Source organism: Leuresthes tenuis, unplaced genomic scaffold (genome assembly GCF_036924035.1).
Source record: "Leuresthes tenuis unplaced genomic scaffold, fLeuTen1.0.hap1 SCAF_3, whole genome shotgun sequence".
Classification (NCBI taxonomy): domain Eukaryota; kingdom Metazoa; phylum Chordata; class Actinopteri; order Atheriniformes; family Atherinopsidae; genus Leuresthes; species Leuresthes tenuis.
Window position 1 is genome coordinate 27,750,272 of NW_027325357.1, and position 15,258 is coordinate 27,765,529.

Here is a 15,258-nt window from a genome sequence, read left to right on the forward strand (position 1 = left end):
TTGAGTGTAACTCAATTGCTTAAAAATAAATCAGTCCGATAACATATTTTTTTTCAAGTCTGCTGATATTGAATCATATCAGTTTTATTGGTCATTACCGATCATTATTGTGAACAATTTAGGCCATTTGTCTTTTACTCAGGTAAATTTGTCCTGGCTATGTCTGCTGTTCAGCTTCACTGATTAACAACTGAAGACGATAATGATTTTCTCCAAGACTGAGCAGTGATTCCTCGAGTGAGTTGACAAACTCTTTGACTGCTCCTGAGGATCATGTGGTCCAGGGCTGTAGAGGCTCACAAAGTGAGGTCTCTGCCACGTGTCTGCACAATGCCACGGCTGACTGAACCACAAAGGAACAAAGCCATCTGTGAGCTTGAGGTTGGCAGAAGAAACTTAGCCATGCAAGCGAATGGAAGAAAAGCTTCTGCCAGGTAAGCATCACGTGACAGATGCTCATCGGGATCAACAAATGCGCCATGTCCACCTGCAAAACAGATGTCAGCTAGCAGCACAAACTGCTGCTGCCATTGTTGGATGGCAAAACATACCTGGTACAAGAGGAGCAGTGAGGAAACATCCTTTGAGTCCATACTTTGATCTTTTATTCATAGCACAGTCTGGACAGACTGCATATGTTAAACAGTCTCCTCCATTGGACCCTTCAGTCGTGATCTTGCATCTCAGATGAGAAAAAGATGCCGTATTTCAAACATTTACTGTATGTCCTGGACACGACAGGAAAGACTCACTGGTACCAGAATACAGCAATTGGTCAAGTCAAGGTATCACAATGTACATTGGTGTAACTGATTGTTCAGAGACTATCTTGTAGTGAGCAATATCAAGCCTTTCCTTAAGCCAGCTAGAAATCAAGACTTAAACCCAAATATCTCAACGATTTTCTGAGCAGGTGTGTACAGCAACATCTAGACTCTTCTGACCCAGATCAGATGTTGCTACATGAGAGTAATCTGGCTGTTATTGGTGCCAGTGGTGGGCACATTCTTCTGGTATCAACTTAATGCTCTATTCAAGCAAATCTTGTTTGATACATATTCACTTCTAAAGTAATCACTGTGATTCATTTCTTCAAGTTCAAAACACTGACTGATCAAAGGTTGGATTATCTGCCTACTTTCTCCCACTTCATTATCACATTGTGAACCTTTAAGCAGTATATTTACTTTAAGAGTTTGCACATCTGAATACACTGTCTTGATAACAGTTTCAGGGGGGAAACAAAATGTTGAGTTCATGAAAGCAAGTCTAAAGATATGAAACTACAGTGACAAGACCTTTTTTACAGGAAAACAACTTTTTACAACTAATTATGTTCAAAGAATATGCAACATATAGTGGTCAGGAGAGTAACTGTATGTGAAATATCAAAATGGTGACCATTAGCATTGTTGCTATTTTAGATCTTGTCTTGATAGTTTTTAACGCAAACAAAGTGGTTTTGATTTAAACCCTAACCAAGTGATTTTATTACCTAAAGCCAACCCGGAAGTGACATAATCACTTGTGAGAACCTGGGTTTCAAACTCACATTCCATGACTGAAAGTGTTGTGTGTAATCCATTCACCCCACCCTCACCCTCACCCTCCTCCAACCCTGTCATCTGCATGAAATTCGGAGTTATCTACTGGTCTGAATGATCAAGGAAACATTTATTTAAAATCCTGGATTATTACAGAGTGACATCTAACAGAAGTAATATAAATCCCCATGTGGCGTGTTGGAGTTTTCCTTTGAGCTTAAGGAAAGTGACAGTTTTTTAACCCATAGATATAGCATTCACAATCTCGTGGAAGTTCATTTGAACTGTTCTCTGCTTGATGCTTTGTCAGATGTCTTGCAACAGTATTCAAATAACAACCAGAACAGCTGTCAAATTGGACTTCCATGTCAAATAAAACACGTTAGAGTTTCTTCTGAAGGCACCTTCAGACGACAGTGACAGTTTTTAATCTCACAAGGCACCAAGAGGAAGGACGTGTTTACTCCTTTGGTATTTTTTTTTTGTGAAAATATGACTAGCTAGTTTTTTTTGGTTTCTCTCTTGCTTTTTTGTCAGGGATTACTTTGCTCTTAATCTGATTAGCACATGACACATTTTCATGAGTAATCTCCTTTCACGATCCCATATTCAATCATATTTCTCCCTCCTCATCTGTCTGGGGACTTCGGCTCTCTGAAATAATACCACGTTTACTGTCACACCAGCCATGCCAAGCTCGCAGAGCCTTTTCTCTCCCACAGTTTTGACATAATGTAGAAGTTACCTTTTAGCAGAGAAAAACTTCACAGACAAGCAGCAAACAACATGACAGTAGCATGAAATGGGATATGCTGCATTTTCTCAGAGTGACACTGTGAATTGATTGGAGCTTCTAATCACGTACGAAAAAGGTCACGGAGGAGTCTGAGCTGGCGTGCACACATTTCCCAGAGGACGTGCGAGTGGCGTGCTTCCTAAATCTCCTTTTAAGCTCCTTAAAGTTTACAGTAACACATCCCTGTTGTTATTGTTGCTTCTGAAATGTGTGAAATGTGTGTGTGGGGTATGAAAACATAAAAGAGAGGGCAAAGCTAAAGATACCGAACCTAGTTTGACACATATACAGTGTGTTCATCTGATTCCACATCTGTGTGTCAAAAACAATCCTGATTCCATTTCTCTATTATTTTTATGACCTGTGAGCACCTCCGTCCCCTCTGCTGCGCTGCAGTCAGACACCGTGTCCTCAGGCTTCACTCTGCCGCTACATAAACACAAATCCCTCAGTGCATGTGGAAATTTCATCCCAGAAGAAATGCGCTGGCACCTGCTGTGCAAGGGGAAAATAACAATTGTTGAAAACATGACAGCTCCGTCCGCACGCGTTACTTGCTTAGCAGTGCACTGGAGCGCAGTTTTAATTTGAATCCCGAACACTTCACAGCAGTACGAAGATGTCCAATGTTGCAAAGAATTCAGCTCAGTAAGTACACTATACTTTCTGGCTGGTCTTTACCCTTTTACTGAAAGCGTTTTGATGTACCATAAGATTGTTTTTCCACCGCAACTCATAATTCATGATATGATTGTCAAATAGATAAAATTACAAATACACACAATTTGTGGTTATGCAAATCTGGCATGTGATAAATATCACTTTGTGGATGATTCTAATTATTAGGTACAAAGTGTATTTTTTATTATTATCAAAAAATAACTAAACTAAAACTACTTCCAAAATTCTACGGTGACAGAAATGTCAGCTGGCTTGTTCTGTCCAAAACCCAAAGACATTGAAAGTACAGCAGAATATGTGCATTTGTCATATAACAGAAAAATGTGCTATTAACCTCTCTGCCAAACATGAATAATTCAATTCGAATGCATAAATTTTTTTTTTTTTCAAAATCACATAAAAAAGAGCTGTGTTCTCTCTTTGCTCCCTCTCTCAGGGAGCGTCCATGCAAGATGCTGATTTACAAATCTTAGATCTACAGATCTATTTTCAGAGTAGCTTGTACAGGCACCCACCTTACAGTCCTGGCTCTTCAAAAATCAAGCATTAGTCTGTAATTCCAGTATGTATGTGCACATAGCCTATAGTTCCATAACAACCACCGCACAAGATCGTTAAGTTTGTCCTTCAAGCCATTAAGCACAAATCAGATTTTTCTGAGCCACTTGTAGACCCTTCAACATCTGCAGTGATGCATTTCCACTTTCCCTTCACTAAATTTATCCAGTTTTTCTCCCTTTTATTGTTTGTAAGGGTTTTCAAAGTTTTTTCAGGCACCAGTGGCCTTTATTTGACAATAGATCTACAGGAAAGGGGGCATAGAGAGTGTGTGAGTGTGTTTGTGTGTGTGTGTGGGGGGGGGTACAGCAAAGGGCCTCAGGTAGAGGATGCCTGCTTAACCAATTGAGCTATACTGCTTGCATCTCTTATTGTTCCTTATTAGTTGAAATGGGCAGCCTAAGTCATAGCATCACAGAGCTAGTTGTCAGCCATGCAGCCAGATAGGCAAAGGTTATACATACATAAAGCTCATACAAGGTTAACGCATTAAAGTACACCTATTAAAGGGGAACTCCGGTATTTTTTAATCTATCTCGCACACTCTCGTCTACTGGGATGACGTCATAGACGCCCGCCGCTGCAGCACAGCTCATTCACTCCGGTAAGGACGTCCATCGTACTCACAGTTGGCGTCCACATCATCAAAATCTGATAAATATCCTGCCATGTTTCACAAAATTATCAGTAGCAAACTACATGTGAAGTTAGCCAACTGTCACAGAGTACTGAGTAAATAAGCTGTGCTGCAGCAGCGGACATTGATGACGTCATCCCAGTAGACGAGTGTGTAGAATGCCCTCTATAAGCCCCCCGATAGCCGCCAACAACAACAACACAGCAGCTGTGAGCTAACAGTGCAATAGTACGCGTTCATTCATTCATTCGTCTTACAGTATTGGTGAAATAAAGACAGATAATGCCTTATTTAGGGGCTGCATTGTCTCTGCCCTGTTCTCTCCCATTATATGGATATATGCGGATCTCGAGTAATCTAAATATCTTCCGAAGAACGCCGACTTTCACCAAACTGTTCTCGGTGAGTAGATAAACGTATTTCATGCCAGAAACAAGGTCTAGGTTTGAAAATATCGGAGTTCCCCTTTAAATTACATTGAAGTGTTAAAGGGTACAAAGTGTTGCTTACCTTGAATAGTAAATACTCCACAGCATCATGTTGCTCTGGTTTTACACCAGCAGTAAAAATCTAAAACTGTTTTAGAGTCAAGCTCTACACTTTCGGAAACATAATTCTCAGTCTTTTATCATGTTTTAGGGAACACATATGTTTCCATGCAATTCTCCACATTTACTTTAATTAGCCTTTAATTTACAATAAAACAAAGCTGAAAAAAGTGTCTAAACTCTACACTGAAGAAGCTGCACAATAACTACCACATTTTCTGAGGAAGTAAAAGGCCTTTTTCATCTCCAGGGGAAGCTGTGTAAAGCCAGAACTATTACTTCAAGTAATGCACCCCACCTGGCCTAACTCTACAAGTTCCAAAATTAATGAAAGAAATGCTTTTGAGACTACTGTAGCACGTTCCACCTTTCTGTTTGAGGCAAAAAAACTCAATGTTTGCCACTAAAATCCAAATCAAAGTCCCGGCTGTCAACTGGTGAGTTACATTGTGGGGAATAAAGGTGCAACATCCTGCCTAGAAACAGAACTGCACAGAAATTATGTGTGTGTGTGTGTGTGTGTGTGTGTGTGTGTGTGTGTGTGTGTAACAACACATTTTCTCTTCATGGAGTGCTCTCTGGAGAAATGTTTCTCTTTTTTTCCATTTTCAGATTACTTTCTTCATGCTAAAATAAGTTATTTTCCTTACCTGTTGCAACAAAGTGGCTGCTGAACTCTAGCCAGCAGCATCACAAGTGCAGGACCGTTGGGGATTCATTTGGTCCCAGTGCTCCAGCAGTTTTACCTGTTGAAAGAATGATGCAAGCCAGAGTCTATGTATAAGCTGCATCGGCTAGGTGTTGCATGGATGTTGCAATCTTGTTACCCTCCTTTAGGGAAAAGATGTAATAGTCATAATATTTGTTTATCTCAGAGGCACAGGTCTTTGTATTTATCTGTTTCAAAAGCCAGTATAGTCTGTACTTAATATCAAAGAGCACAAAGAGACACAGTGAGGGTGGAGAAGTTTGTTAGTTTTGAGCGCATTTGATGTCCATTGGTACAGTAACATACATACATGTTTAGTTCTCTTGGTTTGATGTTTAATTTGATGTAACAAAGGGATTCCCAGTTTGATCATATATTTTGCATAGTGATGAATATTTCTGAGGTTTTTTTTAGTGTTCTGAGGTAAGTCATTTGACAGATTATAACAAATGGTTAAACTCAAAATGAATGACTGAGAATAGAAAAAGTTAACCAAACAGATAACATGTTATATTATATTATTATATACATGTTAGCTCCATAAATGGAAACTGTACCACAGTCAGGGTGGAAAGAAAGTGCACCCTCTTTTAATGCAAAGATTTCGCTGACAAAGATATGCTAAAAAAATATTAGAATTAGCTAAATACAACCTCAGATGAACAAAAACACATTGATATTATGTCATTATTCATTTAACAAAACCTAAGCTTAGATGAGACCAAAGTGGAGATGTTTGACCATAATGCACAGCAGCACGTTTGGACAGCACATCCAAACACCTCATACCAACTGTCAAGCACGGTGGTGGAGGGCTGATGATTTGGGCTTGTTTAGCAACAGGACCTGGACATATACCAAAGTATTCGAGAGTCAAATGTGCTGCTATGGTCCAGTCAAAGTCCAAACCTCAACCTGACTTGAAATACGATTCCTGGACCTTCAGAGAGCTTCATTAGAAATGTCCACAGATTCTAATGTGCTGTAGGAGGAGCAACGCTGTTAGCGTTTGTTAGATAATACCACAACCTAATATTTCATGTGTTGTTGCGCACCTATTGTTGTATTTGTCTCATTTTAGGACTACTGGATTATATATTTACACGACTGCATTTATCAAATAATAAAAAATTAAAAATTTCTGTTCATTCAATATATATTTCTAATATTCTGAAATCGTTTTATTCCTTCTCATAGTGAGTGGGTTATCTTTTATACATTAATATGGTGCAATAGTAGCACAGACTCAGCGCAGACACACTCATAAGTGCCTCTGAGGTCACATTAACCAAAACTTTGATATTTATACTTTTACAATTCCATTTTAAATCACTTCTGTTGATTCTATCCCCTCTACAATTGTCAGGATGTAACCATTTGAAAGCAAGTATATGAAGAGCTTAAAGAGCACATTTGCAAAAACAGATATCTAAAACTTCATTACACAGCACAGAATTCTCTCATCCGGAACGGATATCATTTTCTGCTGTATGTCCTCTAATGTAATTTGTGTCATGCGACTTCCTACCTGCAGCAAGTGACAGAGAGATTAGTGCTGAGTCCAGATCCAGCAAGATACACTCAGACAGGCCAGAATCGTGCAGTCGCAGAACAGGATGCCGCATTCACATCCTCACTAACTGTCTGACAGGCCAGCACGCCAGAAATATATGGTTAAAATGTTTTTTTTTTGTTTTTTTAAAGAAAGTTGCCTCAGAAATGTTTGTTTTTCCTCAATGTGCTGTTCCACCCCCCTCGTGTCTGTCACTGTGGATCAGACGAAGCAAGACAAGCTGAGAGGCTGTCATTGTCTGTCTTTTTCAAAGCCAACCGCATTAATGGGCAGCCAGTGTGATCCAGCAGCGCTCTCTTTGCTACACGATTACTGGGTTTAGTTGCGTACCCCATGCTTCTGACCTCTATTTTCTAATGGGGAGAGACCTTTAAGGGGCACTCAACACTGAAATCACTTGTGTCTCCACTATGAGTTTCTTTTTTTAAATCTTTGTGTGTGTGTGTTGTCCATGTTTCTCCTCCTACCCGAGGTTTTGAGAGCACGGAGCATGTGCATCCTGTCTAGTCCTGTAAAGGAAACAGTGGATCAGAAGGTTCTTGGAGCCTGGAGCAGATATGGGATAACTGCACTCAGAAACACAACGTGGCGTTACAGTAGTTTAACAGAAGAGGAGTTTTCTGAGTTCGTTTTAAAATTCAAAGACATTCTTTCAAAGATGCTCTCCTAAATCAGTGAATACGTAGATTTTAACAGAACCAAATAGTAAGTTTGTTCACTAAGCTGATTTCCCGACTCCCTTCATGCGGATTCAGTGGCCCTGGATGCATTTTGGAAAAAATTGCACCAAATCAACACAGATATAACTCCTATTTATGAAGATAAAACCACACCTGTAATCTGAGAACGGATTCAGCCTGGGAAAGGATAAGTGAGCCCTGTTTGATTTTATTAATTTGTGCAGTTTTTCAGCAGACCCTCATCCCACTCCATTGTGAACGCATTAAGAAAATGAATATTGTGTCCTCACATGTGTTATTAATATTAAGTGATCTGGCAGCCATCGCTGGTCATATATTCTGATGCCAAACCCTCCTGATGTCACATAAAAATGACAGAAGTCTTTTGTAACGACAGATTCCTGCTTTGTTAGCTGGCAGAAACAATATTTTTTGTTGTTGTTCAGGCTTGTCATAAATGTTGACTCTGTTCAAATGAATATGTATTGCTATCTAGCAGGAGGGATATAACACACCCCCACCCCTAGGGACAACGGATGGAGGAATGAGAGGCAGGCCAGTGTCTGCATTGTGTAGAAATTAATCACATTACAAGAAAGAAACACGTGACTGTTTTTCTGCCAGTGGGTGATGTCACTGACTGAAACAGACAAGTCATTTATGGCTCTACTTTTCCATGACTTTTTGTGGTTATACCTGCCTCCATTTCTTTTATTCTACTTGAACTTTATGTCAGGATGTGGAACAAGTGCCATATGTCAAAAGCTGGTAAACAGCAAATTAGACTAGAATAATTACTGAGGTTGTACAGCTTTGAGGCCGATTCAACACAAAGTTCACTTTACTTTATCTTTACTGAATGTAATTGTATTACAGAGTGAAGATGTAATGTTCAGTATTACCTGTACAGACAGGAATGGTTAATGAATATTGATTCAGAGACTGGCCCATATTTGGAACAAAACATCAGTACATCTCAACCTCAACTGCATAAATATTGACTATTATTTATTACACATAAATGAGAATTCCTCCAAGTTTACGGTTGAACTGTTGTTCTTTTTGGATGTATGTAGGCCTGTTGGATTTATGCACCAGCTAAGCATGTTAAGTACAGGTCAAGAGTAGTGTTTTGCTATTGTTCTTTTTTTCCATTTGAGCATGCTGCATAGTTGCTACCCAAGGTTAAATTGGTACTGTCTGTGTGGGGAAACTCTGAAGTGTCATGGTCCCAATGGGTGGTGTGTGTGTGTGTGTGTGTGTGCATCAGCAACCATGAAAAGATAAAAAGTTCTTTATTCCAAGGCTTATATTTGAAAGATGTTAAAGAACCGATAAACCGATGTGTAACTGATTAAATGCAAAAAAAAAACCATATTATTAGCTTAACTTATTATTACTTGTTATTAGCAGTAAGCATGAGTGAAGTCAGTGGACTAAAGTACCAGTCTTTATAGACAATGACATTAAAAGAAAACTATTTTGCATCCAACAGTATTTAAAGTATGCACAGATGGTATGGATGTTGGCTAAGAAATTATCGAGTTTGCGTTATTTAGACATGGTGCAATTTGTGCTTCCCTGACATTCTGCTAAAACCATGCTCGGCAGTTCAGGAGTTAAAATTTGCCTGCTGACTTTATGTAACATTTTAACGTTTGTAACATTGTTACAGTTTTTTTTTTCAAGTAGTATTACAACCTCAGTTACAATAAGGTTGGCAAACTGTGTAAATAAAACAGAATGTGCTGATCTGAAAACCTTATGAACCAATATTTTAGTCGCAGTAGAACATGGAAAACATATAAAATGTTGTGAGATATTTCCCCATTTCATGAAAAACATCTTGAATACGATGGCTCCAACAAGTCTCAAAGAAGTTGGGACAGACCCATGTTTACCTCTATGTAGCATCCCCTCTTCATTTACAAGAAGTTTGTAAATGCCTGGCAACTGAGGAGACCAGTTGCTGGACCTTTGGGAGAGGAATGTTGTCCCATTCTTGTCCGATATTTTCTTCCAGCTGCTCAGCAGTCTTGTTTTCAGTTGACAGTATGTGGTTTCGTATTGTCTTGCCCTGAAAAAGCTAACTAGATGGGAGCATATGTTGCAATACCTTTCGGCATTGATTAAGTCTTTCCAGATGTGCAAGTTGTCAGTTCCATAGGCACTAATGCACCCGCTTTTGAACTGAGCGCTGTGAACTGACACTTGTCATTGGCTGAAGAGGAGAAGGACCTTGTCCAAGACAAGGCATCCATTATTTCCAAAAATAATTTCAAATTTCCATTTGTCTTGCCACAGAAAGGTTTTCCACTTTGCTTCAGCCCATTGTGAATGAGATTCCGTTCTCACATGTTATTATTTTTGCACGACAGAGCTTTAACCTGCATTTGTGGATGGCACGATGAACTGTGTTCATTAACAATTATTTGTGGAAGTCTTCCTGAACCCATGCAGTGATTTCCATGACAGAAACATGGCTGTGTGTAATGCAGTGTGACCTGAGGCCCTGAAGATCTCAGGGACCCAATATTGATTTTTTGGCTGTGTCCTGTGTGCAGGGTTGTTTCCTGATTCTTTGAATCTTCTTATGATATTATGTACAGTATTTGATGGAATATTCATAGACGATTTTATTGCGATTTTACAATTTGTTGACTCTGTTTTTAGCTGAACCTCTGCCCATCTTTATTTCTAGGAGACTCTGCCTCTCTAAGGCGCTCTTTTTATACCCAGTCATGTTACTGACCTGTTGCCCTATTTAGGTGCAGCCTGTTCTCCCAGCTGTTTCTTTTTAGTAGTAATGACTTTTTTCCGGCCTTTTCTTGCCCCATCCCGCTTATTTTTCACAGCGTCCCACCTATTTTGGAATCAAGGTTTTACATTTTGTCAAACATCAACATGTATGTTATTTAAGCAAAATATCAGATCATTTTCCAGGAGGCATCCTAGTGATCCTCCCTGGGGAGGTGTTCTGGGCGAGACCCCGGGGAAGACGTCTCTCTCACGTCTCTCAGCTGACCTGGGAACGCTTCGGGGTCCCCCCGGAGGACCTGGAGGAGGTGGCCGGGGACAGGGACATCTGGGCTTCTCTGCTCAAGCTGCTGCCCCTGCAACCCGACCCCCGGAGAAGCGGCAGATAATGGATGGATGGATGGATGGATCAGATCATTTTGCGATTTGTTGTTAAAAAGCCCCCCCCCCCACACATTATTAACACATTTCTTGTGAGACTAGGTTAGGTGAAAACATAGTCATGAATAATAGTCAATGATGAATTTCTTCCAAAAGATGGGAACGTGGAACTTCGAAAACTCAAAATTTTAGAAAATGTTAATAAAATGTCTCACAGAATAGATCAAGTTTTTTTTTTTTACCATATTGTAAATAAATCATGCTCAGAGTATTCACTGAAAGTTAAAAAGTATATTCTACAAAAACACTATATTACTCTTATTTTTGATAGATAATAGATGAACAAAAGTAACAGTATGAAGTATACCTCGTCCTAGCTATGTATTCTTTAAGAACGTATTAATTCATATATCTTTCTTCATGAAGCTACTTTCTTGTCCTATGTCAGCTAAAGAGAACATGCCCGACTGTATACATGTCCATCCACAGGTGTCCCATCTTCATTAAGTTAATTCTTTTTCATCCTGTCTGGAAGGATGATAGACATGGCTTAGTTTTACTGCCTACGGTCTCTTTCTTCATGCTCCTTCTTTATCACAAATCTATATGGGCTTGATCTTGTCTCTGCAAAGAGAAGGACATGTTTGACTTGCACATCTTGTTCACTCTCTGAATATTCATTTAGGCCTGTCCTTTGAAGCTGCTCCTGCGTCTCCTTTTGTGAGTGTAGCAGCTTTATTCTTTCAGACTCCTGTTAAGCGATCTTTAACCAAGAGGGGAACCACAAAGAACTCTTACGGGGGATTCTTCACCGTGGACAATATTTTGGATGACAGATCAAAAGCAGACTCTTGAGGAAACGGATGAATTACAAATACTCAAACAGCGAGATTATTGAAATTACAAAAAACATTCACAACAGAGGTTTTCAGACTTTGGTTTTAAACAATGTAGCTCATTTGCAAAAGCTGCTGTCTTACTAAGCAGTGATTGTAATGCTGCACGAAAGCCTGATTATTTCTACAATTTGTGTTGGCAATGTCCTGTTTTTGTACCGCAGAGATTTTGTAACCCATAAAATCAATGCCCTGGATGATTTTGTGAGGACCATTCAGCCAGCTGTGTGAAACATCTCATTATGTTTTTGGTCTCCGCGGTATTTTGCGCCTCATGTTGCGCCATGTAGTCATGTGGGTTTTAAACATAGAAGGAGAGCAGGTGCAACCGTAGTTCAAAAGCACTGGAGAGGAAACAAACAAGAACAACATGCCTTATCCTGCCTTGAAGTGTCAATTGTCCCCATGGATCTCTGCTGTGCCATTACTCTGTGTTCAGGTCCCAAACCCAAAACCTTGAATGGTGATGATCAGCAGTACTTCTTTCAGCCAGCAGGGGTGTGCGGTCCTGCTGTGATAAATGGTTGAGCAGCTCGGGGAGGCATACCGAAGGGTTCCTCAAAGACTATTTTGTCTAATTGCTAGTCTGCAAACAAAGTGGTAAGATTTGATTAAGCTCTGAGGCATAAAAACCTGCGCCTGTCTGGGAGACCAGGAAGATTCAAGGCAGCATATTAGGTCACAACATCGAGGTGTGATGGGTTGATATTGATAACGTGAAAAAGTCGTCGAAGAGTCAATCTCAAACATCAGCTATAGCAGCTGTCATCGATATCCCATATCCAATGCATTCAACACTGCTGAAAGATAAATGGAGGAATACATCATAAAACCTGTGACTAACGTGCAATAATTCTCTGCTCACATATGGAGCATATATGATGCTCATTTCCTGAAATTGTAGGAGCCTGAGTTGTAAAACGAGGTTAGATCTCATTTTAGATGCCATGGCAACACTCTGCCCAGCAATCAGTTCTGAATTGCATTTCTGATTTCCCTGTAAAAGTGGCAGCAGAGATGATGTCAGTGGTGGAATTATGGAAAAGGTGCTGGTGAAAGTGACCACGGTGTACGCTGTACTTTTTATTTCAGATTTGAAGATACTTGTTCCCATTTCCTCCTTCTGCTGAGCATTTTTCTCAGTTATATACCAACTCATACTTTGAACTGGATTATTGAACAGGTTAATTGAGTCTAATGATTACTTAATTTATTCTAGTGGAACAGCAAATCATTCATTATCATTACTTAATCATTACAGAATTATTATTATTATATTAAATTCTTAATAGTTGTCTTGGCTACTGTTTTTTTTAATGACTTTTACTTATTTAAAGTGTCTCATGATCTCAAATCAGAAGCCTAACGAGCCAGATAACTGCATAAATTGAAGTCCTCTGTCTTTGTCTGGTTTCTTTGACACCTTTTCACAGCCCATTCGTAAGATTAAAACACCCCCGATGTCTATGAATCAGAAGACTGTTGGTAAAAAAATAATGCCAACCATTTACAGTATGGAATGCAAGAATGCATAATGTGTGTTTTCTAACTTCTAACTTCTTCCCACATTAACATATACTGTATATTTTGCAAAGCAATTTTTTTCTCCTATGTTTGCACTTCTCATTCACATAGAAATGTTTTGTTTTGGGAGTTTTTTTGTAAGAAAAACTGAGATTTTAAAAAATATTGCTTTTGGGCATCTCAGCCTACTTTCCACATGCGCATATAGCTTTACTTAGCCTTAGTAATTTTGCAGCAACGTACAAGTTTTTGCCAAAGAAAATCAATTCAGTTTTATTTGTGAAGCACCAAATCACAACATATTCAATTCCACGTCCTGAGCATGCAAGAGGCAGGGAAGAGGGACAACAAGCTCCATAATAGCAAACCAGGGATACTTGCTGAGAAAGAGAAACACAAGTTAATGACAACAATACTGTTGTATGTACATGGAGAGTAAGAGCAGAGTGAGGAGAAGTGCATCATGGGGATCCTCCACCAGTCTAGGCCTATAGCAGCATAACTTATAGCAAAACAGCATAGCTTTATCAAAAAGGCAAGCTTTAAGCCTAAACCTAAAAGTAGAGAGGGTGTCTGCTTCTTGACACCAAACTGGCAGCTGGTTCCACAAGAGAGACGCTTGATAACTGAAGGCTCTGCCTACCAAACTCCACAGGTAAACCAGCTGTCTGAGAGCGAAGAGCTCTGTTGGAAGATATGGCACAATGAGATGTTTACGCTATGACAGAGCTTGGTCATCAGTTAGTCATCAGTTGCTTGTGTTTTCACGTTATTAATGTAAAAGTGATTGCAACCTCGTGGTCTGGCATAATTATTTCAGTTGTCTGGATGAAGATTTTTTTTAAACAAAGAGAAAAATATCTATTTTTTAAAAAGCGGAGTTGCTGAGGTCCCCTCTCGGTTTCTTTCGCTTTGACAGAGTTGAGGGTAGTTAATATAAGATGCCAAGATAGCTTAAGAACAGCTCTTCCAAAAGAACATTGCTTTTCAAACGTTGTTGATTTACTTACTTGTTTATGTGGCTGTATTACTAATAACATACCTGTGTCAGTTACCAGTATGATGACGGAGTAATAATTTATGTACAGTCATGGTGAGAAATATTGTTACTCCTAAATTGTAGGGACAAAGTTTTGCATATCTTAAGAAATAAATGCAAATTAATCTCCAAATGCCAATAGATTAAATTTATTTAAATGAGTGGACAAAAACAACCATAAGCCTTTCATTTAGACAAAAAAAATACAAACAGAAATTGTACAATTAGTAGTATAAGTATACTTAAAGAAGTATACTTAGTCTTCAATTGACTTGAACTAATGTAATGGTTTAATGTTGTTGAGAAAGAAAGAAGCCTGCAATTCATTTTATGGATTAAAGAAAAATGAACTTTGAAAAAAATCCGCCATATAACATTCAGGAAGCCTGAATGATGGTTTCAGTATGTATGATACACTAAAACACAAATGGCTTCATGGGTAAAAGCCAGAGAGGACAGCACTAATAAAAGAAAAACACAAAAAAGCAGAGCTAATATTTACAGCCACCTTCACGGATATCTTTTGGAAACAAGTTCTGTGTACAAAATGAAGATAAAGACACAGTCCAGTTAAACATGATTTAGGTTATATCATCCTGTGGTGTGCTTTTCTTCTTTTGCAGCTTTGAACAAATCAGTCAAATCGTGAAATTAGAAGATTACAGAAGCTTTCCTTTTTGTTATCCTGTGCGCAAAAAAAAGAAAAGAAAAAAATTGAGGTCTTAAGGTCCTTCCAACTAGATAGCACATATGAATGCTTAAAAGGAAAACGGTGGACTCTTTGAAACTCGCCAGTGATGAGTCGTGACCTAAATCCTGTTGAGAGCCTGTTTGAAAGAGCTGAAATCTGTGATTGCAAAAAAATTACCTATGCAGCCTCAAAAGATCATGAAAACATGGCACTGTCAGAGTGGTAGAAAGTGAAGAAAAGTGTT

General features: G+C 39.1%; 1 protein-coding gene across 1 annotated transcript in view; it reads left to right on the forward strand.

Annotated features, from left to right (window-relative positions):
* cntn4 (contactin 4) overlaps nucleotides 1–15,258 on the forward strand; it is a 170,912-nt gene that overhangs the window by 85,741 nt on the left and 69,913 nt on the right. The window lies entirely within an intron of this gene.